A 27,492-nucleotide genomic window follows, 5' to 3' on the forward strand; every position below is an offset into this window, starting at 1 on the left:
GTGTATGTTTAACTTACAGTAAGCATTCTAGGAACTGATTTTGCTTCATCCTCTGAATTGTTGATATGTTCAGGAATTAATTTGAAGCTGAAGTGGGTTGAATGCTGAAAATACATGGTAAGATTTACTACATTTCTATCCTGCCTTTCCTACAAGGAGTTTTACATTCCCCCCGCCCCCCAGCCCATTTTATTTTTACAACAACCCTGTGAGGTAGATTGACCAGTGTTTGGAAAGTTCATTTTAAAAAGGAACTGCTTTTCCCCCGTTTATTCTGTGCAAAAATTTCCAGTCATACACTTGTAGTATAAAATGAATTCATAAAAAGCTCATGTAGGGTCTAAAAATAAATCAGGGGCAACACATAAGTAATAAAATGTCTGACAGATGAATGTCAGCAGATGCAGCTTTCCCCATAATTGTATTTTCAGACTAAGAAAGGTTTACCCTGTTTAATTTCTGCCTGCCACACAGCTGTTAGAGGCACAAGGCATCACTTGGTTCTTGTACCTGTATTTCCTGCTACAAACTGCTCCTGTGGGAAAAGAACAAATATCCTCATAGAGGAATATACAGTCATAACTCAGGTTACAGCCATTTCAGGTTGTGTTTTTTTTTGGGTAAAGATAAAGGGACCCCTGACCATTAAGTCCAGTCGCAGACGACTCTGGGGTTGCGGCACTCATCTCGCTTTACTGGCCGAGGGAGCTGGCGTTTTTTCCGGGTCATGTGGGCCAGCATGACTAAGCCGCTTCTGGCAAAACCAGAGCAGCACACAGAAAACACCGTTTACCTTCCCGCCGGAGCGGTACCTATTTATCTACTTGCACTGGTGTGCTTTCGAAATGCTAGGTTGGCAGGAGCAGGGACCGAGCAACAAGAGCTTACCCTGTTGTGGGGATTCAAACCTCCAACCTTCCGATCGGGCACCACAAAACAAATTCCCTTAAATTCATGGGTTATTTATACAAGATCTAGGGTTTCCCGAAGCAGCGCCCATGGGCAGCACAGCACCCAATGCCCCCTCGATGCCCATCAAAGCCCTCCGAACAAAAAAATAAAATGAACAAATAAATAAAATGTTGTCAGTTGTTGCCTACTTTCATTTACCTTGATTAGCAGCAGGCTGGGCTAACTGGAAAAAAGGAAGAGAAGGCTCCAAGCTGCCGCACCTTCTTCCCAGATAACCAGCTGTTGTTTTCTTTCTTGGAAAAGAAAGGGTCAAAAGGGGTTGGGGTGGCAAGGAGAGAGGGGAAAAAGAAACCGATATGCTCCACCTTGCATCCTCCCTCCAAATCTCTTCAGATAGGACCCTGCCACTGGGGAATGAATGAGAGGCAGTAGGATGCAAAGTGAGTGCTGAGCCGGGGGGGGGGGTTCTTTTTGGAGTTTTTCTTTGCGTTTTGCCTCTCTTATTTAATTCTGGAGTTGGCGTGTGGGTCTTGGCCTCTTTTTTTGGTTTTGAAGTTGGGGGGCGGCTTCCCTGTTTTGGGGGAGGGGGTTGTACAGTGGTACCTCGGGTTACATATGCTTCAGGTTACATACACTTCAGGTTACAGGTTACTATTTCAGGCTAACCCAGAAATAGTGCTTCAGGTTAAGAACTTTGCTTCAGGATGAGAACAGAAATCGTGCTCCGGCGGCGCGGCAGCAGCAGGAGGCCCCATTAGCTAAAGTGATGCTTCAGGTTAAGAACAGTTTCAGGTTAAGAACGGACCTCCGGAACAAATTAAGTACTTAACCCGAGGTACCACTGTACTCATTTTCTCAGGCAAGTTATTTGTTCTCTGGGACCAGATAGGCCCTCCAAGCGGTCATCTTGTTGTGATTGGAAAACTGCCCCGTGAACACCGATTTATGGCGGTGCTCACAACAGTTCTGCCGACTTCCAAACGTGCCCGCAGTCCCAAAAATGACCCACAGAAGAAGAAGCAGAAGGTATACAGAATAGCGTGGGAGACATGAAAAGCGTGAACTTGGATGACGATAGTGACGGCTCCTTAGCACGATGCATGGGAGAGGAGGAGAGATTCCTCTGCTGAGTTTTAAGGGAGCAGGAAGATTTAGATTACGAGAAGGAAAATTTTACTTTCCAGTTCCCCAGTTCCAATGTCAGCCCACATCTGCCTACTTTAAATAATGAGCCTTCAGGGCATAAAATTACCTCTTTTACATAGCACTGTAAACTCCTAGGATTGGCTTGTTCCAAAATTAAAAGGTTTTCTCTCTTTCTCTTCTATTTTAAGTATTGGATTATTTCTTCTTTTCTTTCTTGTTCTTTATCTTCAGATATTAAACAAACGTTAATTTAAAAAATATTTCAAGAGGTGTATCTCTCTTAAAGACTACCTGACTTTTAGAAGACATCTGAAGGCAGCCCTTTTTAGGGAAGTTTTTAATGTTTGATTGTTTTATCGTATTTTTAATGTTCTTTTGGGAGCTGCCCAGAGTGGCTGGGGAAACCCAGCCAGATGAGCAGGGTATAAATAATAATTATTATTACTTTAGGCACCCCAACCAGATCCTGAGCAGACCACAAGGGTCACAGGGTAGCCTACTTAATAGATTGGTTCTGCCTTACTCCAAATGTTCCTCACTGCTTTGTGGAGCAATCTGCTGAACAAACCAGGAAACTCCTTCCTTGATCCCTTGGAATTCAGCTTTTAAGAATGCCCATTGTCCTTCCTTCCACATTTCTAGGCACAGAAAGGCAATGAAGAGGATTTGGCCACAGGTTCCATATAAACAAAAGAAGAGGGTGGAACTGAGAAATAAGAGTTCTGCTTCCAAAAGTACTTCTCCAAAACAGAATCTGTGGCATTTTGGATATTATATAAGAAGAGGGGAAATGAGTGGTGTGTGTGAGATCAACCAAGTCCCATGGATTTCACAGTTGGCAAATACACACTGCATAAAAACAGAAAAGAATACTATGCTTACTCGCCTTTCCAATTCAATGTCTAAATCAAGACCATTGTGATCTGGGAATTTCCATGTTGGGTGCAGAATCACTGATCCTCTGTCGATAAGCTATCGTCACAGAATTTCAGTGTTTCACCCAGGCTCGGGTGGCAAGACACAATTCCCTTTACAACAGCTAAGTCCTATGTTTAAGGGAAAAGAGAAATAAATATCCGACTGGTCACCTGGTGCGTTGCAGTTATCCCCTCCAGCATGCAGATAATGGTTCATATATAGTGCAAGTCACTGCCAGTCTCAAAACTTTGAAGTTTGTATGAGATCTGGCCCTATCTGTTCTTTTGGCCTATTGATTTTCACATGAAAGAGCCGCTGCTGTTCTCAATTCACTTTTTCCAGAAGCATTGCAGCGCTGCTATCATTTGCGGGGGTGGGGGTGGGGTGGGGATTGGTTTCTAAACTGTGCAAATTTAACCTTGATCTTACCTACAAAGGACAAAACTCCGAAACTTCTAATATTGCAAACCCGATTACTAATCCCCTAGAAAGCTATTACCTACTTTCTAAGGGAGTCTACTGTGTTGCTGTCTGTAAATGCTATTACCAACCCTTCTGTCCTCTGAAAGGGAAACATGTATTCTAATCTGTACGATCAGAATACTGCAGATATTTTACAGTTTAAATAAAATTGCAAATTGGGCAGTGGGGTGGGAATCTCGCATAGATACAATACAATCAAGTTACTTATTTAGTTCGGGCATCACAGAAACAAATGTCACAACTGGTAGTATTCATAATTTTTCTGTTCTTTCACAATCATAAATCTGATTGAGGAAATTGAGAGGAGTTAGGATTGCCAACTGGCCAATGAAAGACAGCCTGCCCATGTCTCTTTAAGAGCAACTTGATATGCACGAATAACATCAAGGTGCAGTTAAAAACACAGCTAAGAAGGCTAGTTAAAACTTTGGCAACATCACAAGAGGAAAAGAAGAGAAGAATAGATTAGTGAAAGCCAGGCAAGGTTGAGAGTCAGGGATAAGGGAATGTAAATAAGCTGGATTATGACTCTGCCTTTTGCCCCTCGGTTGAAGAGCAGGGGCAGCTATTTAATAAATGATATGGATAAGGCAGGAAAAGCTGATTTCTTAAATGATACTGAAGGGCAAGGGATAGGGATAGCCTTACCAGATTTCTATCCATCATGTAACATTACTTACAGTAAATAAATAAAAAACAGGACTAGCAATTTGTTCTATGTTTGGAGTCGCTTAAAAAATAATAATCATATGGCTCGTGACTGCAGCCCACATAAGAAACAACAGGTGCAGTTTTCCCACTTAGCTTCAGAGACTGTTGAGAGCTGATCTCTTTCATCAACTGATGACGATGGTTTATGTATCATTTAAAAAAACTTTATCAAAATGAACTTAACAAGCAGAACACTGCTTTGGTGCTGGCAAGTACCTGTGGAGGGATGCGGGTGGCGCTATGGGTTAAACTACAGAGCCTAGGACTTGCCGATCAGAAGGTTGGCGGTTCGAATCCCCGCGATGGGGTGAGCTCCCGTTGCTCAGTCCCTGCTCCTGCCAACCTAGCAGTTCCAAAGCACATCAAAGTGCAAGTAAATAGGTACCGCTCCGGCGGGAAGGTAAATGGCTTTTCCGTGTGCTGCTCTGGTTCGCCAGAAGCGGCTTAGTCATGCTGGCCACATGACCTGGAAGCTGTACGCCAGCTCCCTTGGCCAATAAAGCGAGATGAGCGCCGCAACCCCAGAGTCGGTCACAACTGGACCTAATGGTCAGGGGTCCCTTTACCTTTACTTAGTACCTGTTGATGGCCCCTGGCTACAAGACAGAAAGTCCACCTCTATCGTGAAAGAAAACGTCTGCAGTTTCCCTTTCACCTGAAACAAGCTTATCATGCACCTTGGAGAAAAGAAAGAAGCTTCTTCCTTTCCAGTTCTGGATATTTGGAGATGGCAGAGTTTACCAAGTAAAATGAAGCCACATTTTTCTAGGTTGATGGAAATCTACACAGGACTACTTAATTCTAATGGGTGTTGCTCCAACTCTTCAACATCTTGTTTCCCAGAAGAAGACTATCGAAGTGTAATGAACCCTCAGATCCATTTTGCTTCTTTCCACTCCCTCCAGACCAGAGATTTCCATAATGGCCTTGTCCATTTGGTATTCCCTTTCAGAACACGGCTACCTGCACAATCAGCTTCAGAGTCAACTGCATCTTCCCATCTGAATTACGGGGATTATTAAAAATTACACTACAGTAATTGCTTCCCTTCTTACTAATGCCGGTGTTACAAATCTACTTATTTGGAATTATGGTGACAACATGAAGATAACCAATGATACCACAACTAACACTGTCTTCGCATTTGCAAATCGAAGGATGCACAGATAGATAATCAAACTTTGCTACTCAGAAAGGAAGCAAAGCCAATTATTTGATACACTTGGTTAATTTTACAGGCACCAGAAACTGTAACCTTATGGAGTGGTGATGGAAAGAAAATATGTGAGGAGGGAGGACAGAAATCCTTCCAAAGGAAGATTTTTGTCTTCCCCTTTCCAAAGGGAGAGGACAGAAATCCTTTCCAAGTTCTAAACATTTCTAAGATGGTTCCATCTCCACTGAGTAACACAACTGGTACTGCCTCCGTTGATGTTCACTCAGGAATGCATGACATTAAAGACCTCCTGCACTGTATCTTGGAACAAGTAGTTAAGGAGGCTAAGTTAAGGATTCCTCCCCATGTTTAAGAGTGAACACGAGCAATGTGACAGAAGTTACTATCCTGGAACTGATAGTATGGTTGCAGCCTTAAGTATACTAAATGATAAAAGCACTTGAGAAATGGAGGCAAGGCACAATTAGTCCAGCAATTTTAAGTGGGAAAGAGAGAAGTATTCTTAGTTCAAATGAAATCCATGTAACTTACCTTTAGCACAATTCAGGATCCAGACACAGAAAGTTAAGACTCTTGAGCAAAGTTACGCTTGCGAGAAGGTTCTGAAACAAACGAAAACACGCTTTTAATTAGAACGCTAAAGACAACACATGCTTTTAATCACTCTACTTTACTTGGTGCATGTGTTAATTTTAAATTAATGTAAACCAAAATGTAGATACGATTTCCATTTTCACAAGAAAAAAATTACACAGAAGAAATGTTAGGGAACTGTAGCCGGTTGAACTCAAGCAAACTTTATTGAGTTATCAGCCTTTGACCAAAGTAAACTATACTGTGGCAAAATCACACACAAACACACACACAGTTAGTCCCAAAGGGTGTACTTCTGAGAGTCATGAGCCGCTGGAACAAAGTAAGATTTCGTGTAGAGGGTTGCAGTAAGCAAATCAAAACAAAACCAGGTGCCCAACTATTACTATTACGGTAGAACCTCGGTTGTCGAACGTAATCCGTTCGGAAGTCCGTTTGACTTCCGAAACGTTCGACAACCGAGGATCAAAGGGTTGTCGGCAAATCTCATTGATAAAGAGAGAGAAACACGCCTCATAAGCCGTTCGACATCTGAGGCGCGTTCGAAAACGGAAGCAGTTACTTCTGGGTTGTTGGCGTTTGGCTTCCGAAACGTTCGGCAGCTGAGATGTTCAACAACCACAGATTGACTGTAATTCTATTTCTTACACACACACACACACACACACACACACACACACCTTCACCATGAAGTCCCATGGCAGGTTACAGCAATGTAAAAAAATACGTGTTAAAATCAGTTAATAAAGAATTACAGTCAAGAGACTAGGGTGGATGCTAAACCATATACCTCAGGAAAGAGTAAAGATTTGTGTCTTCAGTATACAACTAAAGCGATACCATTGAAGTGCCGGGTGCACCTCTGTGGTGAGGGAATTCCATAGCTGAAGGGTCTTCTGAGCCACCACTGCCATAATTTCCAAGGGCAGTAGTGCTACCAAGAGGACCCCCCTCTGCACATCATAACACTGTAGAAGAGGTGGTCTTTCAGACTGCTGTTAAAAGTTTTAGTTGAAAAATACCTAATAATCAGTTACTGATTGCAACCCAAATGCTTTTCCTAAAAAAGGGGAAAATATTAGAGGGACACAGCTAATCTTCCTCCACTCCCAGGTCAGGTTAATCTTTAGGTACTGCAAGCATATTATATTATATTATATAACCATGTTTTATAATTAAAGGCAATGGACTCTTAAACTAAGGCCATGGCTGATACGTAGCTTTGTGGGGAGCTGGTAAAAGAGAAAACTTCTCCTTCAGAGCACTTCATTCATTATAGCACCAAAACAAAGAAACAACTATACTAATTGAATGTAAAAGGACCAGACAGGAAGGATGAAAGAAACTGACAGCTTGTGGGAATGAGAGTGAGGTACAAGGAGAATGGGAGAAAAATTACAGGAGATGGGTAAAAATATATTGAGAGACATGTTGGGGTGAGAAGGAAAAGAGTTAAATGAAAACATCTCCCTGCAGTATAACTTAAGGAAAGCCAAGTTATTGAACTCCCTGTCACAAGGGAAATGCTTTGGCGAAGAATTTAGCAATTTCTAAAGATGGATTAGAGATCATTTTTAAAAAATGCTAAACACTGCCTCCATCTACCACCAATTTTTGAATGGCTCTGCCACTGCACCACCATTTTGTGACTAGTGGACCTCAGTAATTTTCAGCTGCCTTAAGTGAACACTGAGGATAGGTTTTAAAACCTTCTGCACCTGACCTCTTCATGATCAAACATAATAATTAAAAAACTGTAAAAAGGGTTAAAGAAATTGGAAAGCATGTCAAAAGTTCTTTTAAGTATTTGGAGACGCTCTACAAAACGCACATATACTAAAACAGTAATATACCTGAAATGAGGCATTTGCTCTAAAAAACAAACACTGCTGTGATGAATAGTTGAACATTACAGGTACATTTGGAATATTATTTCAACCATGACAGCTTTTGCGGTTAAAATGCACCATTGCATTCATAGGGAAGAAGATACTAAAACTCATGCTACATCTTTTTTCATGACCCTAACAAAAAGGAGATGCGTACTCAAATAATCAGCTATCTCCCAAGGGAAAAGACCACATAGTTGCCCCAAAACAGTACTGAGAAAGTGTATATAGAGTATTAGAGCATTTCAGATCCTACTTAAATCTACTCAGAAGTAAGCCTCGTTGTTCAGTGTAAATTACTCCTGGGTAAGTACATATAGGATTGCAGCCTGAAAAACATAGTGGACGTTGCAGAAGCACTACAGATTCACTAAGAAGGAGAAGTCGTTCTCCCGTATTATTCAGGGGTCTAGCCAAAGATCAAGCAAAAAAAGGTTTAAGCTTGAATTGGTGTAGCTTAAGAAACATAAGAATGATTAAAAAACCAGGAGCTGATCATAAAGAATATTAAGCAAGTTTAACAATGTGATTCTTTATGCTGACGTAGTCAACAATAGCTTATCATACCCTAAAAATAAACAGGGTTAGAAATCCAGCAGCAATATGGACTATGGCTTGATTAAAAAGCAAACTTACCCCTATTGTTGGACTTCCAAGGCTCCCTCCTTTTTAAATTTTGCTATATTGTATTTTGATTGTTGACTGTACTACTGTGTCAAAGACTAATGACAGAATGCTATAAATTGCTAAACAATATGCTGTTGCAGACTTGTCAATCTAATGGCACCTTCAGAGCTATCTGAATACAGTATCTGAGCACGAATCCAATCATGTCGTTTCTGCTTTTAAAACTCAAATAGAGAGTCCTGCAGGATTAGATGTGGAAATCATTCAAAAATATGGATTAGTTTCATAAATAGTTCCAACTCTGACACAAACCCTGAGCTACATCCTGGTCTGCTCTCAACGTGGGAGGAAAGGAACATATTTTGTTCCAGCAAGAATGAGACTAGCTGCTGCCTGAGCTGCCTTTGGTCCAAGCCCCATTAGCATGGGGTAAAAATCTGTCTCACATGATTAATTATAATTTTAAAATGCATATGTATACAGAAAGAGAGAGAAAAAATAGCAACACAGTCCTAACTATGCCTACTCAGAAGTCTATTGGATTCAGTAGGGCTTACTTCCAGATTAAGTAGGGTGAGGATTTTCATTGTAAATAAAAACAACACAGTGGTACCTTGGGTTAAGAACTTAATTTGTTCTGGAGGTCTGTTCTTAACCTGAAACTGTTCTTAACCTGAGGTACCACTTTAGTTAACGGGGCCTCCTGCTGCAGCCGCTTGATTTCTGTTCTCATCCTGAAGCAAAGTTCTTAACCCGAGGTACTATTTCTGGGTTAGGGAGTCTGTAACCTGAAGTGTCTGTAACCTGAGGTACCACTGTACACTATAATCATAACAAAGGTTACTAAAATTTGCTTACAAAACAGAGTATTTTGTAAATTCTGCACCGGGATAGCTGATGTTGTGGACTATAACACTCATCAATCCCAGCCTCCATTGCTAATGGTTAGGGAGGAGAGTTGTTCTGGAGGGCATCATATTGGCTATTCCTGTTATCTACTATATATTTTGGAAAGTGGTTTGTCTGTTTGTTCTTCATAGGTTCAGCCGCCTACCCAGATATTGTCGCCAACCTCGGCGGAGGGCGGGGAGGGATCAGTGTCAATGTTTGAGTGCCAGGCACCATTATGAATCAAGATGGTGCACTAAAAGGTGACTTTGGTGTGAAGGTGCCTCTTTATTGACATAGGCTTGGCCACCTCTAAAGATAACATTGCCAAACTCTGTGAAGACATTCCCCAAGGAGGGGGAAGCAGACTTCATTGCCATTGGTATGCTGGCTGCCATTTTGAATCAAGATTTCGAACCAAAAAGTGACTCTGGCATGATGGGTCTAAAGTGGCCAATTACACAATCCATTTAAAAAACACAGTATTTGGTGGGTTCTTTAAAAATCCCAGGCAGTGTCGAGTACTCCCTGTTAATATATCTTAGTTTCATGATGTTAATGAGAAGAATCCAATATTTTTCACAACTTTGACCTGTCTATCCATCTTTATTCACACATACTCCTCTGAATATTTTGCAATTTGAGAAACCTTCCACACATACACTTGGATGCCACTGATTTTCATTAAGCATGCCAGAATTTACTACTGTTAAAAGACTCCACGCTTGGTCATAATGCTCTTGAGTGAGCAATTGATTAAAGAATACATGCCTAATATTAATGGAAAGCTGGGGATGCTGTTAGTATCCTCCCATAAAGAAAACTCTTATCTTGGAACAATTCTACCAAATATATAAAATCTGCCTTTAGTCTGAGATTATATATAGAATTTATGCTGCTGGAGCCTGTGTATCTGGTTTTATGTGGTACTGAATACCAGCAATATAAAATTTTATACGACTTTTCTTTCACATTAAAACATTATCAAGGCGATAATGCCAGTCCTTTTGTAAAGATTTCCTACCAGCTAATTTCTGCAGAGGCTATATTGATTCATAGAGAAGTCCTTATTAGTGAGTATACTTTAATAAAATTGTAAATCCAGACTTCCTTTAGTTAACAGACTTATACATTTAATTTTTGAATGTCACATAGAGCCTAAGTGATTATGATGCTCAGTAAGAGTCTAGCCTACGAATGTTATAACCTAGATTGCTCACAGGAAAATCCTTCCACAAAGGATACCGAGATAAAATTAAGTTAGCTAGCTATGGTCACACCTTTCCTTCAAACCTTTTCAGAAAGCTTATTTCTACAGTGGTACCTCAGGTTAAGTACTTAATTCGTTCCGGAGGTCCGTTCTTAACCTGAAACTGTTCTTAATCTGAAGCACCACTTTAGCCATTGGGCCCCCTGCTGCTGCCGCGCTGCCGGAGCTCAATTTCTGTTCTCATCCTGAAGCAAAGTTCTTAACCTGAGGTAATATTTCTGGGTTAGCAGAGTCTGTAACCTGAAGCGTACGTAACCTGAAGCGTATGTAACCCGAGGTACCACTGTATTTCCTTTGTCTTTCTCAAGCCATTCCCTACTTCGCGTGTTTTGAAATGCGTCCTGAAGAACAAGATCATGCTTAGCTTTCCTTACTGACACCATTGCCTATAGAAAGCTTTAAACCCTGAACAGCATTAAATCCTAGGTGGAAATGAGCGCTCAAGGTAATTTGTTATCCAAGGTGCACATCTTAAGTCACTAAGCAAATAATGTTCTGAGCAACAGTCAAACCAGAGTGCTTAACCGTTAAGGCACGTTTCACAAAATTTCCAAGCACTTCACTTTCAAGTCATTGTTGGCGTACACTTCCATCATTTCTGAGAAACACTGTTAAGAAGGGAGATTCCTAAAAAGACAGTATCTTCTGTTAACAGACACCTATGGGCTTCACCTGAAGTAGCAATGTTCAGCAACAGACCAAATTTAAGCAGTACACGAGCAGCATGGGACCAATCCATACAAGAATAAAGATCAGTAATTTGTTCCCGGGACTTGCTTGAACTCTGCATAATGGTACCAGTAGAAACTACAATAATCAATAAGAGATGGGAATTCGTCCTCATGCAGCTCTATGCTCTGTATTGTCTACCTGTGGCTCTCCAGATGTTGTTGGACCAGAACTCCCCAGCTAGCATCACCAAGGGTCAGGGCTGATGAGACTCCAATAACACCATGGCAGACTCCCGGTGCCCCATCCCTGATCTTTTTTAAAAAAAACCAAAGCTCTACACAGGAGCACACCCCCCCAAACGGAAAGTACTCCAAAACAGTTCAATTCCACAAGCCCATCCATAATTTGAGGTGCACCTTCTCCAGTTGTCCCCATCTTCAAAGGTTAGGCGGCTGGTGAGCAGACCTTTTCAGTGATGACACACAGTTGGTTTTATCAATTAAACTTTGTGGATTTCTTGTGTCAGTAGGCCAAAGTCTGAGGACAGAAGACAGGATGGCAGTTTAACGGAAACCAAGTAGGAATTCTGGCATATGTTCTTAGATAGTTATACTGGCTTTTAAATTTAACAAACATACATGCTGAAGATTATTTTGGTTTATTTGCTGAAGCATTCAGCCTCACAAGAGAACAGGGAAGTTTTGCATTCCCAGTCCTTCTGATATTTTGGGCAGCCAGAAGAAAGCCATGTAGAGTTTCCGTCACCCACCTGAATCCAGCCTAAACCTTTTGGGGAAGGAAAGGCCTTGGAAACAAGAGTCTGTCTCCAGGCACGACCAACCTAGAAAACTGCCTTCTTTACATGCTTTTCAAGAGTAGCTCACGTTGGTGGAATTCCTTCCACAAATCCTCCTTGCGAGCGACTTCTTTCTGCCCTTGACCACATCAATGCAAGCGCTTGTTCTGTCCTAGGGCAGTACAACAAACCTCTCAGTGGTATGCATAGTTTCATTTGAGATGTTATATTGCACACATTCCACTCCTAGCAGAGCATCAGTAAGCTCCAGAATTTGAATGATGTCTGCTCCATCAATGAATATAGATAACAGTGGGTGACTCATGCTGTAGCTGAGAAGTCTTCTATGCATTACATTAAGTCACTGTTTTATATCCGGGGGCATTCTTACCGCAAAAGACAGTGAAGGAGGGCATACCTAACTTCTGCGTTCAGAGAAACCATCAAAATTCCTACCCTGTGTTTGGCCATCAAGTTATGAAGAGTGCACTACATGCTTTTTAAATTAATGCCAGTCTTTTTCTTTATTTCTTTCTTTTGACACCCTGGTTGTTTAGCTACAAAATAATGTTTTATTGTTCTGACTTTTGTTCACTTTTCTCCATAGTTAAACATCTCCATAGCAGAAGGTCTCCAATTGTCTTTGAATAGATGGTCTTTATTGTTTAATCACTCTTCAATCACTACAAGTAAACAAGCACCTTTAGCAAATGCTGTCTGCACATTAGACATCTGATCACAGCAATGTGTTTCCATTTGTTTTCTTGTGTGCTGATGGGCTTCCTTAAATTCTGTTATTATTCTGGTAATTCTGGGTCCAACTAAACATTGTTATGACTGAGGTAAAGTGCCACGGCTGGGGTACTGGTAAACTAACTAGGTTCAAACAGATCTTAAGACCTCTTAAAGAGACACCGTGAAATATTATCTAGAATGTTGGACTTGAGATCTAGGAGACCCAAGTTAAAATGTCTGCTGAGCCATGAAGCTCACGATGTACCGTTGAATCAATAGGCTAGCCTATGCCACACAACTGTTGTGATGATAAGTCAAGACTTCTACTCTTCTATTTCCTTGGATAGGAAAGCAAGATTGAAAGCTTATAAACACTATACAGTAGTACCTCTGGATGTGAACGGGATCCATTCCGGAGCCCTGTTCACATCCTGAATGCGTGTGTCACAATTTGCCGCTTCCGCCCACGACATCATTTTGAGCGTCTGCGCATGCGGCGAAACCCAGAAGTAACGTGCTCCATTACTTCCGGGTCGCCGTGGAGCACAACCCGAAAATGCTCAACCGGAAGCTACTTTAACCCGAGGTATGACTGTACAGTGGTACCTCGGTTTTCGAACATAATCCGTTCCAGAAGTCCGTTCGAGTTCCGAAATGTTCGAAAAATGAAAACCAAAAGCGGAAGCCTCAAAACAGAAAACTCAGAATGGAAGCCACATTTCCTGTTCGAGTTCTGAGGCGCGTTCAAAAACTGAGGCATTTCATGTACTTCCGGGTTTTCGGCGCTCAAGTTCCGAAACGTTCAACTTCAAAGGTGTTCGATAACCGAGGTACCACTGTATGTACATATAAATATGCAAGCTCTCCCTCCTGAAGACCGCTAAAGGACCACTACGGAATTAAAAATCTTCGCAAATATTACTAGTTGAAAATATAAAAATAGGGTTGTCTTCAAAGAAGGTTGCAGGTTTGATCCCCATGTGGGACAATTGCATCTTCCTGCACTGCAGCCGGGTGGGACAAGATGATCCTCAGGGTCCTCTACGATTCTATGATTCAAACCATGCTTACAGAGGGGGTGGCAGCCCTTAAAAATCACTCCTGAGGCTCAGAGGGAATTTCCAAAAAGGTTGTTTCATGCTAAACTGAAGCAGGGGGAAATTGCTGACCTCAACACGCCATAGATGCAAGTGAATGTACATAATCAGAACATTAATTCTTTAGGATCCTATGCATAGAGATCCTATGTTACCTTCATTAAGTTACCGCTGTCTTTCAAACTAATGTTATTATTGTGTTATAGATCAGTTTTCACTTAAGGAAAGTCAAGTCCATGAGAAAGCCTTCACCCACCACCACTACTATTCATTTCTGCATAGCAGTTCCAACCCCTACCCCCCAAAAACAGAATCCTCAGGCTGAATTCCTGAGTCTCAAACTTGCCTTGCCCTCCCAGAGCAAAATAATCATGGTGATATAAAAAGCTCAGAAAAAGGCAAATTGTTTTGAATATTTTATTAAAAAACAGCTTATAAATCACCCCCTGAATCTAAAGAGACAGCAACATTCTGAGATTAATTAAAGCGTTATAGAATGAAATCTTATCTGACTCTGGAGTCAGCATACGTCCTAGGTGTTTTATCTTCTTAAAATTCCATTACATGTTTTGCTTTTATTGTGATATGCGATAATACCAAATTCCTAGCAAGCAGAATAGTAGCCCGGGGGCATAGCAGAAATGAACAAACACCAGACACTAAATTCTGCATCTAACCAACCCCTACGCAACGGCCCCAGGATTTAGGCTGCTCTGCTGAGCAGTATAGTTACTTCTGAAAGCAATAACCCTAAATCTCTTTCTACCCCAGTAGCCTAAAGGTAAAGGTACCCCTGACCATTAGGTTCAGTTGCGGACGACTCTGGGGTAATGGCGCTCATCTCGTTCTATAGGCCGAGGAAGCCAGCGTTTGTCCACAGACAGCTTCCAGGTCATGTGGCCAGCATGACTAAGCTGCTTCTGGCGAACCAGAGCAACCCACGGAAATGCCGTTTACCTTCCCACCGGAGCGGTACCTATTTATCTACTTGCACTTTGATGTGCTTTCGAACTGCTAGGTGGGCAGGAGCTGGGACCGAGCAATGGGAGCTCACCCCGCTGCGAGGATTCGAACAGCCAACCTTCTGATCAGCAAACCCTAGGCTCTGTGGTTTAGACCACAGCGCCACCCGCGTCCCTACCCCAGCAGCCTAGTAACTCACAAACACACAACATGACTTGCTGGGGAGGGGAAATTTGCAAAAAGGCATCATGATATGTCGTGCTGACCAAGCAAAAAGAGACCTTTGGTTAAACCAGGCAAACTATCGTTCCATTTCATTTGCTTGTTTAGTTATAATATGACAACAATGAACATCAAGATACCAGAATGCAATCCGGAAAACAATGTGTGCTTCAAGTTCAAAACCCACACCAGTTTTACAAGGCAGGGAGAGCAAATGCAATGGGCAGAATTCAGTCCCACTGGTGGAAGCCTGAGCCACTCTCCCTTCCCCACTGAAACTGGCTCGGGGTGTGGGATGCTCTATGAGAAACACTGGAACAGTGCATGGGGCAGGATGATCGTGCTATCTGGCAAACTGAAAAGGTTCAACCAATGTATGTATTCACTGAAGCCGGAAATACCAGATTGAAAATTAGACACATGCTCAAGATTCCACTCTAAATATCAAGTTCAAATCTCAAGGGATGGACCACAGAACAGTGGCAGAGCACATGCTGCACATCAGTTTTTTTCATAGGGTCAAATCCTTCTTTTTTTCTTTTTTTAAAGCATAAAGCAGCAAGTAACACAAAAGATTCCTGCACAAGATCCTGCCGTGCCACTTCCAGTTGGAAGAGACATTATTGGTTGATATGGCCAAGTTGTCTGGCCTAGTATCAAGGAGTTTAAGGCATGTGTTTTCACTGCAATGGTCCATATGAAGTTCAAACCCTTGCTCTGTGCTCATTTTCAAGTTGGGAGGAGTGGTTTTTGTTTTTAACGAAATAGAATGTTTTCCTGAGGTAAAACCCTTCAAATGCTTTGCCAAAAATATTAGACATTACCAGAATAGAGATGATATGGAAATATGGGACTGCTGTTTTCAGTGGCAGCCATGAGGCTCATATAACATCGGGTTAGGCCCTTACACATAAACTTTCTGCAGCCCTATGAACTGAAAGTACTAGCTTAGCTTGTACCAACGCATACATGGGGGGTAGGAACCTCTGGCCTGTGGGCCAATATTGGCTTGCCAAGGGGTCCCTGTTGGCCAATGAGGCCATCTTCTCCAAACAATGTCCACCTGCCCATCAAGTGACATCACTTGCGACTTCAGCCAATAGCAGGGGGTGGGGTTAAGCCCAGAGTTGACTGCTTGCCTATTCTCAGCAGGGAGCAAAGGCACACAACCATATCTGCAGGATTTAAGGTGATGAGCAGGGAGTTAAATCCTCTTTAGTTTGGCAGGACTTCATGCAAACCCCTTCATGATTCAGGAAACGTTTTGCATGAAATCCCCTGCTAAAATGAAGGGGGTGACACTGCCTTTAAGAAGGACCTTGCAAACTGAACTGAAGTCCATGGCCTTCAAAACATTTTGTACCTGATGCTGCTTCGACGCCAGGTTGTTTGACAGGTGGGCAGCCCAGATCCACTGTCATAAATTTTACCCACAAGACCAATCTAGGCCACGGAGCCTAAAAGGTTAGCCACCCCTGACATACATGAACGGTTCAAAAAGAAGCTGTAAAGATTTAATGGGAGCACATAGCCAGCACCGTACATTTCACTGGTGAGAGAAGTTTTGTCATCTATAAGGAACTTAAAAAGCAGCTACTCCTTAGTGCATATACAGATGAAGGGAGCCAATACTATGGCCAGCCATCCTAGTTCAATCTGTTCCCACAAGAAATCCTCCATTTAATGGACTGTGAAAGTGAACGTTATGAAGATGAAATATTGACATAGCTTTAAAGGAATTTGGATTTCTATAGATTCTTCCTGGGACAGAAGGGTAAGTGCTGGCCAGATTGTGGATGCCATACATCTCTAAGTTCCCTGATCCTTCCAAGCATTTCTGGAATCTATATTTACTCACATCAACATGGGAGGAGAGGATTTCTTGTTCCTGATTTTAACCAATCAAAACAAGTGGCTTAGCATCTGCATTTTTATCCCCAAGGCCTATCAGGTGAAACAATCATTTTATCTTCTTCTCAGCTAAGAAGGCTTGTTAAAATGTTTGTTTCTTCCTGGTATCTGTCATTTTGGAGCAGCTTTGTTACTCCCTCAAAAAAAAGACTGCACAAAAAGCACAGTGAAAAATAGTTTACGCTTTGAGACCAAAGAGAAATGAGGTTTAAATATGAAAGACAATGACATACTAAGAAATTAAAAGGCAAAACAAGCTCCACAAACAGCTGGAGCAACGGTGTACTGACAATTTACTGTAAATAGATCACAGCTCTGTTACTGAGTGGGGGAAGGGAAGAGAGAAACGAAAAGGTGGAAGCAGCATTCGTTTTGATGTAAAGGATGAAAAAAGTCATTAAAATATTTATATAACCTGAACAGTGTGGAGTGGAACTCACCACCCAGAGAGCAACCTATGCACTACTGAAAGCTCTTAGCTGCAGTATCTATCATTCTCAATTCACTGCCTAATTGGAACACAATCTCCTTGCTTGTCTAAATTTAGGAACAACTTTCACAATACTTTTTTTTGGAGGAGAGGGGGCAAAACGAATTCGCACTAAACACCTACCTTGCGGCAGGCCTTTTCAGTATTATTGGAAAATCACCTCCAGTTTTTATCTGCAATGTATTTGCCCAACCTATTTTAAACAAGTATGCAATTCCAATAATGTGGCATTTATAGAGGACCGTCACTGTACACAGATGTGAACCGTACAAAGTAAATATCAAACATGCATAAAATGATACCAAGTGATATCAAGTTTCATTATTTACGTGGACATTTTGCACTGGCAAATAGCAGAACAAGGCCATGGCGGTTCAAAACCCAAGTTAAATAAAGCACCTTGGGATGGGGAACTTTAATTAATCCACTGGTAAATACAAATACAAGGGCCCGATTTTTTGATATATTTTTTAAAAAGCATGTTAAGAGCCTACCTTATTAATCAATTTTCATGCATACTTAAACACTGGGCAAAAAGAAGCAGCATTTCTCTGTGCTGGAGGTACATGTTTTAACAGTGGCTAAGGTTTTACACGAAAAATATATATACAAAATTCAATTTTAAATTCCATTTTCAAGAAATAAAGAATTTGGGGGTGGGGGAACAGGGACTGAGATGAAACCTCTTATCGGCACAGTAATTTATACTTTTATTCCCAAGGCAGGCAAGGGATTCACGATGAAGTAAAACAATCCTTGATCAACTTAATATTTTCTACATGACAAAGATCAATAAGTGGCAATCAAATTACATACCATTAGTTAGGGCTTCAAAATGGAATTTTTCTACAGACAGGAATTTCACAAAGAGAGCCCTCATCATGAAGTGCACACATTTGATGGCATCTAAATGACAGGCACCAGGGAATCCTGAAGAGAGATCTGCTGTAGCAGAGTTCTTCAGATTTGACACTCGAGTGCTCATATTACTCCGATCAGCACAGTAAATTAATGTAACAAGGCCTCAGGTTATTGAAAAGATTCAGTTTCAATTACTAACTTGGTTCTTTAGTCTCATCATTCAGGTCAGGTGATCCTCCAAGTTCAGCATAACTTTGGGACTAACACGCATATTACAGTTGCAAAGGCGATGGCACCAAAAAAAGCCAGCCCTCAGGTAAATTATCCTCACTCCAGCCAAAAGGCACCAACTTGCTAATCGCACAAATCTCCATTATATGTATTTCTTTAAAAATTATAATAATAAATAACACATCATCTAAAAATAGATTTCAGGGTGGTATATAAAGAAATTTAAAGTTACAAAAACCATTAACCCACAAACCACCAATGCAATAAAATTAAGCAAAATAAAACCACTCAAAATTCTGCTGTTGCTTGCGGTAAGGTAAAGGTAAAGGGACCCCTGACCGTTAGGTCCAGTCGTGGCCGACTCTGGGGTTGCGGCGCTCATCTCGCTTTATTGGCTGAGGGAGCCGGCGTATAGCTTCCGGTTCATGTGGCCACCATGACTAAGCTGCTTCTGGCGAACCAGAGCAGCGCACAGAAACACCATTTACCTTCCCACCGGAGCAGTACCTATTTATCTACTCGCACTTTGACATGCTTTCGAACTGCTAGGTTGACAGGAGCAGGGACCAAGCAAAGGGAGCTCACCCCGTTGTGGGGATTCGAACCGCCGACCTTCTGATTGCCAAGTCCTAGGCTCTGTGGTTTAACCCACAGCGCCACCCGCGTCCCCGTTGCTTGTGGTAGCATGCCACTAAAAATAGGTTTTGTATTCCCCCCCATTCTATGTTGCTGTCTTGGTGTTTAAGAGCACTACACCTAAAAGAACAAGCCTAAAACTTGAGCATGTGAGAAGTTTGGGGAAGTCAAGGGCACTGCCACTGTTTAAAAAGGGAAGAGCTAAGATTGCTAACAGCTTTCTCTCCCTCCCGCCATCTTCTCCCAATCATATACACACACATTTCCCCAATGAATAGTATAAAAATAGAAGGAAATTTTCTTATCTTTGCTGCAGAACGCAGCTGTTTTGCTCCATATGGTAAGGCGGACAGTCACACCTAAAGATAATCTCTGCGTTGCTCACTATTTGTTGTGAACCAAAATAATTGATCATTTGCATTTGTTCCTTCTCTAGATCATTTGTCAAAGGACAAATTCCAAGTATCTCTCTATCCCATCCTGAATATGTGGGATTGCCAAATTTTATAAGTAATATTTGTTAAGTGACAAACTGGCACAATCTACTTGCACGTTAAAGAAGTCCAAATTGATTTTGGTGGATGATGGGAGAAAAAGGAAGGAAGGAAGGAAGGAAGGAAGGAAGGAAGGAAGGAAGGAAGGAGAAGAAGAAGAAGAAGAAGAAGAAGAAGAAGAAGAAGAAGAAGAAGAAGAAGAGTTTGGATTTGATATCCCGCTTTATCACTACCCGAAGGAGTCTCAAAGCGGCTAACATTCTCCTTTTCCCTTCCTCCCCCACAACAAACACTCTGTGAGGGGAGTGGGGCTGAGAGACTTCAGAGAAGTGTGACTAGCCCAAGGTCACCCAGCGCTAGATGGGAAAATGGAAGATAGAATCACATCTTAATAGTAGAAACGTAAAAATCTCCGGAAACATTTAAAGCTGTGGAGAAAAACTTGTTTTCCCATATTTCCCCACCACATTTCATTGGGAGGGAGGACACACACAAAATGGGTAGTGGGGAAGATATGTGCAATATTTACTTCCTTATCCAAACGAAACTTTATTAGTTGCTCGAACAAATGAAATGCATCACTTTTAACTTAATTAAAATATAAAATTGTACCATTTGGCCTATTTAAAACCATAAATGACTTTGTTTCATACCAACAAACTTGTGAATATACCCAGTTGTGCTCCACTTCCTTGTACAAGTCACCCAAATGGTTGAATCTTTTCCTCTGAGGTTTTGCCACCCATAAGGAGAATTTCTGAAGTTTCTGCCCTGCTTTCTTCTGACCTTTTTACTACCCAGCAAGGCAGGGCAATAACCTGATTGACTCCCAATGTGTAGGAGGGTGATTAGGAGACATGAAAAAGGTTAACCAGGAAGAGGTAGGTCAAGAGGAAAGCCGAAGCAGGCTATTTGCTTCCAGCATCTCCAAACTAGATCAAAAGTCACTAGAAAAAGGCAATAGGCACTTCATGTGCGATGACGGCTTTTTATACTCCTGTCAGGAAGAGGGCAGCACCCTTGAGGCACAGAAATGCATCTTTGACTAGTTAGCTGTATGCCAGGATTGTGATTCTCTAATGCCATAGAGTATTTTACATTTTTAAAAAGTGTTTAAAAACATTGTACTCATTCTAAAAATATATATTTCAAAAGGTTTTTAAGTGTTCCCCCAAACTTCCAATTTTTCGAATAATTCTGAGAAGAAACACAAATGAGTAAGGACCATTTCCCTCCTTGAATGTTCCCAGAGTTTATTTCCCAGGATTTCATATCTCTACTCAACAGATGTGCAATAAGTTTGGTTTTTGTTTTTAAAAAGCAAATTGGCTAAACAGTCAACTTAAGACCCCTTCAATGGCTAAAGTATCTGTCCCTTACTGCTTGTGATACTGTTCGAGAATGGAGTTTTGTCCTTCGCTTAATTAAAAGTAACACATTTCAGAGGCCTATACACACTTTAAGCAGGATAAACCTTTCCCCACAGCTGAAGACTTTGGTTATTGACTTCTGCTGTTTATCCTTGGACATTTGCCAGGAAAATGTTTTGACTGTAGTTAAGAGAAATGATACATCGCTACATTTCAACAACAGCAGCATAGAGGAATGTGGCTTTTGGTGTATTATTAAACTCGTCACTGTTAGCTATACATGAAAATGTATTGCTTCACAAAATACCCACTCTTGTAATTTGGCCATGTCACACTGGCGATTAATCTCAACAGAATACATTCTAGAGGTCTAAACACAATATTGCAGTGGTTCTCAACCTGTGGGTCCCCAGATGTTGTTGGACTACAACTCCCATCATCCCTGAGCTCTGGCCTTGCTAGCTAGGGGTGATGGGAGTTGTAGTTCAACAACACATAGGGACCCACAGGTTGAGAACCGCTGCAATATTGGAACTGGGGTGGGAATAGACATGCCACTAGAACTTAAATCCCCTCTGTCGTAAGCTAGTTTAGTCAACTACTGACTTTTCATGAAATTGTTCATGGCATGAGAGCAGGAGGTCTGAAGACCCAGCAAAGGTCCAGGGCAGACCAATAGCCTTGTATACTTTCTGTCATCTCCTCCTGTCTCTGAGCCACTGCTGAGTCACTGTCTGAGAGCCAACCTAAAGGCTTGCCTTCAGGTCCACCGTGACCTTTGCTCTTGATGCCCAAAGGCAAAGGGGGAGAATCAGAGGATCTAAGCAGGGCTCAAAATTATTGTGGGAGCCAGGCAACAGGTCCTCCTGCAAATACACCTTGGAAGTCGAACGGAATCCATTCCGGAACTTCGCTCAACTTCCAAAACGTTCGGAAACCAAAGTTCCGGCAGGAAGCCCTTGCAGCCAACCAGAAGCTGCGGAAGCCCTGTCGGACGTTTGGCTTCCAAAAACAGTTCGCAAACCAGAACAGTTTGCGGCGTTCGGGAGCCAAAACGTTCGATAACTAAGCTGTTTGGAAACCAAGGTACGACTGCAGTTTAAGGTTGCAGCGTGAATATAAAATCTAGGGGAACCTGAGATAGAAAACCTCACTGTGTGACGGGTCAGCAACGCAATGCAAGTATGTACACATGGCAATAAAGACTGTCTGCCTTATACTACAATCTTTCACATTTTACATTAGCACTTATACAGCATATCTAACAGCATATGCAAACACAGTATTCTGATGTCCATTCGCACAGACTAGAAACAGCATCAGGTGCTGCTTCCCTTTGGTGCAATTCCATACATGGGTGAGGGCTGTAGTTGAATAATTTAATCAGGCGGGGAGGGGGAGAAAAGAAGCACTCTTGGTTCTTCGTATGCAACCAGCAGTCTTTCTTCCAGCATCCTGGCTGGGTCCAGACTTAGGGCTACATGGGAAAGAAGTCTCAAACCGTTTCAGATTCAGGATCCACTTTTAACCCCTAAATTGCAGCACCAAGCCCATTTAGCTCTTGCTGTATATACAGCGGTACCTCAGGTTACATATGCTTCAGGTTACAGACTCCGCTAACCCAGAAATATTACCTCAGGTTAAGAACTTTGCTTCAGGATGAGAACAGAAATTGTGCTCCGGCGGCACGGCGGCAGCGGGAGGCCCCATTAGCTAAAGTGGTGCTTCAGGTTAAGAACGGACCTCCGGAACGAATTAAGTACTTAACCTGAGGTACCACTGTATTGTTCTATGCATGTATTACCCTCTTTCTCCTTCCCTTAAAATGGGATGACAATGGTAGTGGCACAACAACTGTTGAGGAGGCTAACTCAACCTTCAAGACAATGTACACCTTCAAGCAGCTTTATGAAGGTTGTGTTCAGATGGTACTTTTTATTAACCAAAACTCTGCCATTCATTTATTCATTCATTTGAAGGATCATTCTTCTATTAAAGAACTAGTCCAGGCACAAATCACAGCACCCCACAGGATTTCTTGGGAGCTGTTTGCAGGTACTTGGACTTGTCCTGCCTAGTCTTGTCTTAAAGGGCTGTGCAAAAAAGCACCTACAAAGAGAAGTAAGCAGTCAAACAGCAGTAAGATTAAGCTATCTGCCAGGAACATATTGTAACTTGGGAAGGTGAAAATCCAAGTTGCACTTCCATATAAAAATAAAGGCAGTTCCTAAAATAGGTGTGCTTTGGGAAATAGTTGCAGCAACGGTGCAGATCTGAGGAGGAAATAATAGAAAGGATAAATTGCAGCTTTTAAGCAAAAAACAAAAACAAAACACAAGCAAGCAAAAATAAATGATGAAGGCGATGCAGGAAAACGTCTGCTGAGAAATTATTCCTACATTTCTCCCCAGATCAGTGGTTCCAAATCTTTATGAGTACAAAGACCCCTTTCTCACCTCAAAAATGTTTTGTGAACCCCCACATGCTAACTATTGCAATTTCAGACTCAGTTAATTGAGAAAATACATAACAACAATAAACATGCAAGGATCTGTGTTACAGAAAACACTGTCTGTCTCTCAGTCTAGATTTTAAGGAAGCAGAGGAAATGTAAATAAAATAAAATAAAGGTGTTCCTCAGGAAGGTTATAAGCACTATCAGCAGTAGGATCCCCCAGAAATAAAAATTCCTGATATTTAAAATTGTACTTTAAATATTCAGGCTTGAAGTAGAGTTCGGTGTAACTCCCCAGTTCAGTGAACGCTGGTCTGATCAATTATCTAATGAAAGATAATTCTTCTAACTTACCCTAATAATTCTGTTGCAATAAAGACTGCCTTATTTTGAGCCGCTTTTTCTCAAAACCCCAACCCATCAGAAGGGTCTTCCACACTAAACCCCATCTTCTCTGTGACATATGGACTATTATTCCTCTTGAATAATTCTTCTCTCTGCTCAACATTTTATAAGGTTCTTAAAAGGCTTCTATCTGACACACACACACATATCATCACTAGGGATTTGCATTAATGCTAACAACAGTTTATACTTAAAATAAAATAAAAATACACTGGTTGGTCTAAATAAGGGATCATTTGAGGTATGTCTATGAATGCTATATTAGTAGCACCTGAGTCCACTTGCTTTAATTGTGCTTATATAGAGGAATATTATACTTGTATTAGTCCATAGCAGCAACTCCCATTTCAAAAAGCATGGAAGTGCCCTTCAGCTGACATATACCCCTATCATCAAACTTTTCTATTTTTCTCTAATTTTATGGATAGTTCACTGAACAACCTATCATTCCATCAGCAAATCAGGCTCATTGGATTGGCTTTGGACTAGGCTAGCCACCAATCACTCAAAGTGGGGCGACCAATTTCCCCAATCCTCCCCTACCTACGAGAGCACCTTGCAATATCCCATTCTGCTGCAACTTTCAGGAGGTGCAAGGAGCAGTGAAAATCAGGGGGCCAGTCTTGCACGAGTGTTTCCCACTAGCACAAAGCAGCCATTGTGTACCTTTGTGCACATTCTATTTTACCTTCTGATAAAAACAAGACTTGATCAGGAAATCTCTCAAACTTTCCCATCCATTTCAACTTTGGGGTTAAGATTTCCAAAGTGTATTTAAGATGGAGGCATTTGAACTGATTATAAAGCCAATAGACATGATTACATCCCCCCCCATCTCCTCCAAACATAGTAAGTGTAGGTGGTGAAGAGAACAAAATGTATTGCTATGCTCAGCTGTCAGGCTAGAACACAGTCTTCTCTAACTTCTAATTCTGGATCATTTCCTGGCTAACTATGAAGATGATTCTCTACTAATCAACTGCAAAGTATCAACTGTTAACAGTACCACAGATTAACTTGAGAGTTCACTGGGTTTTTAACTGGTAATTAGTGTGTTAATGGTACTGAAAAGTACCTTATTTTACTTTCATTTGACATTTCAGCCTATAGATTTATACCTGCTGATATAAATTTATCAACACTCTTACGAATATATACAGAAGAACACTCTTGGCATCCTTGCTTAGCCATACTTAATAACAGTAAACTTTCGGGCAGTAATTCATCAACAGACTAAAATACTCCTCGAAAGTTAATACAGTCGTACCTTGGAAGTTGAACGGAATCCATTCTGGAAGTCCGTTCAACTTCCGAAAAGGTTCAGAAACCAAAGTGGAGCTTCTGATTGGCTGCAGGAAGCTCCTGCAGCCAATCAGAAGCCCCGTTGGCTGTTTGGCTTCCAAAAAAAGTTCAAAAAGTGGAACAGTCACTTCTGGGTTTCGATCGCTCGGGAACGCATTTGTTCAGGAGCCAAGGCATTTGAAATCCAAGGTACAACTGTACTGACATTAACCATAACAACCTACAAGTAAACGAATTAGTTAAAATTTCAGAACCACTTAAAACAGTATTTTATAGACCACCAGATACAGTACCTAAATACCACAAAAATGTACTGGGTACTCACAACCACGAAGGAATTATTCAGCGGGGGGGGGGGGGGGGGCGGAAAAATTGTTACTAACAGAATCAGACAAATTCTTAGTTAGCAATATGCAAAGCTGCAAATTTATTCTAGCACGCTGTTTTATTCAGTTATGCATACGTTTTGCTTCCCTGATTGCTTCGAGCTTATGTTGGTTGATTGGCTGTTCCCATGCGTCATATTAAACTGTACATAATGTTTGATGTTCTGAGGATAAATGGGCGGAGGCAAGCGGGGGGAAGAAGAACCAGGGGTGCTGTCTTATTGTAAGAAAATAAAGGTCCCTGCGGAAAGGTGGGACAGAAATGTAATAAACTCGTCACTGGAGAAACAGTACCCTTTGTTTCAACAATACTGAATGGAAAATGCATCCAAATGAATTGGGGACATTTTAGGATTACCGGGTCTTCTGCAAGAGGCAGCACCCATGCGTTTGAAAGAATTAAGCAAGGTTTGAGCTAACCGATCCAGTGCTCACGTTTCTTCTCTGCTCTCACTTGGTATGGGAAGAGGATACAGCAAAGTTATTCACTGAGAAAAGCAGCGGGAGGTGGGCTGGAACCACATTCAGTCTACTTAGAGGCATCACCTTTGGGTAAAGACCAGAAAGTCTCAGTGAGTATGCATTATACGGTGGTACCTCGGTTCTCGAACGTCTCTGTTGACGAACGTTTCAGAACCCAAATGCCAAAAACCCAGAAGTAAATGCTTCTATTTTCGAACACGCCTCAGAATTCAAATGACTTCCATTGAGTGTTTTTCAATTTTCTCAACTGAATGTGCAGGCAGCCCTTTGAGCTTCAGTTTTCGGACGTTTCGGAACTCGAACGGTCTTCCGGAACAGATTATGTTAGAGAACCGAGGTACCACTGTACTACCTTTACAATTCAAATAAAAGTAGTGTTGTTAAACTGGGGGAGACTCCTTCACTGAACACGCCAACTTGAAGTGTGGACTACTTTGTTTAAAGTGCCTAAGCCTTGTGAGCCATCTCTGTATAAATTTTGAGTAGGGCTTCAAAAAACTAAAAAATCTTTGATCAACTGGGCACCTGAAAATCTGTTTTTCCCCTGTTCAGTTTTGCCTTCTAAATCCTAGCTCCAACACATAAAATTTGCAATATTTTCTAATCCTGATTTTAATGTTTTGCTCCAATTAGCTGTCTATTATTTTGATAAAAGTGGAAAATCCACTACTATGTATCTTCCAAGATTATCGCAATGCAACACGTAAAGCATAGACTGAATCCAAAGAAAAGTTATCTGTTTAGGTTTACTGTAAAACACTAGAGAATAATGCAGTGCATGACAAGATGATTAAATGTAATTAATTAAATCGGCAAGCGAATCTGGGTGAGTAGAATACACAAAATGGATGCTCATTCCTCGGTTCATGCCTACTAACTCTGAAAGTATTCTAAGGCTGCAGTCCAAGACGACACGGACCTGGGAGTAACCTGTATACGGTTGAGGTATTTCAATAAAGACCATGGGTGCTGTAATCACTCAGATCAGGAGAGCTCAAGCGCTTGACTCCTATTTATCTATATAGGGCCACATCAGGTTTACCTCTGGCTTGCACAAACATGCTTAAATTCTGTCCAGGGCTTCTCAACAGTGCTATGCTGGCCTTTCAAACCCATTGTTGAAAGTATTTAAAACACTGTAGAAACTAAAGCAAACCACAACAAGTATGTACAAAACTCATTTTGCTAGTTCAAGCAATAAATTCCTTAAATAGCATAAGCACTTATTGCAACAAAAAGTTTTGAGAAATACATTCCCACATGGAAGACTTTTGTAGACAATTCCCCCTCTCCCCGCAACATAATTGCCTCCCTAACAATGCAGGTTTTCTTTAACACGAAAACAATTTTGCCACATAATACCAAGCT

General features: G+C 41.4%; 1 protein-coding gene across 5 annotated transcripts in view; it reads right to left on the reverse strand.

Annotated features, from left to right (window-relative positions):
• The window catches only part of NCK2 (NCK adaptor protein 2), an 80,367-nt gene that overhangs the window by 46,113 nt on the left and 6,762 nt on the right, over positions 1-27,492 (reverse strand). For all 5 annotated transcript variants that reach the window (XM_083610920.1, XM_083610922.1, XM_083610923.1 and 2 more), the window contains exon 2: positions 5,879-5,949. The gene's annotated coding sequence lies outside the window, so the exon portion shown is untranslated. The remainder of the gene's footprint in view (positions 1-5,878; positions 5,950-27,492) is intronic.

Source organism: Podarcis filfolensis, assembly GCF_964270895.1.
Source record: "Podarcis filfolensis genome assembly, chromosome: 4".
NCBI lineage: Eukaryota > Metazoa > Chordata > Lepidosauria > Squamata > Lacertidae > Podarcis > Podarcis filfolensis.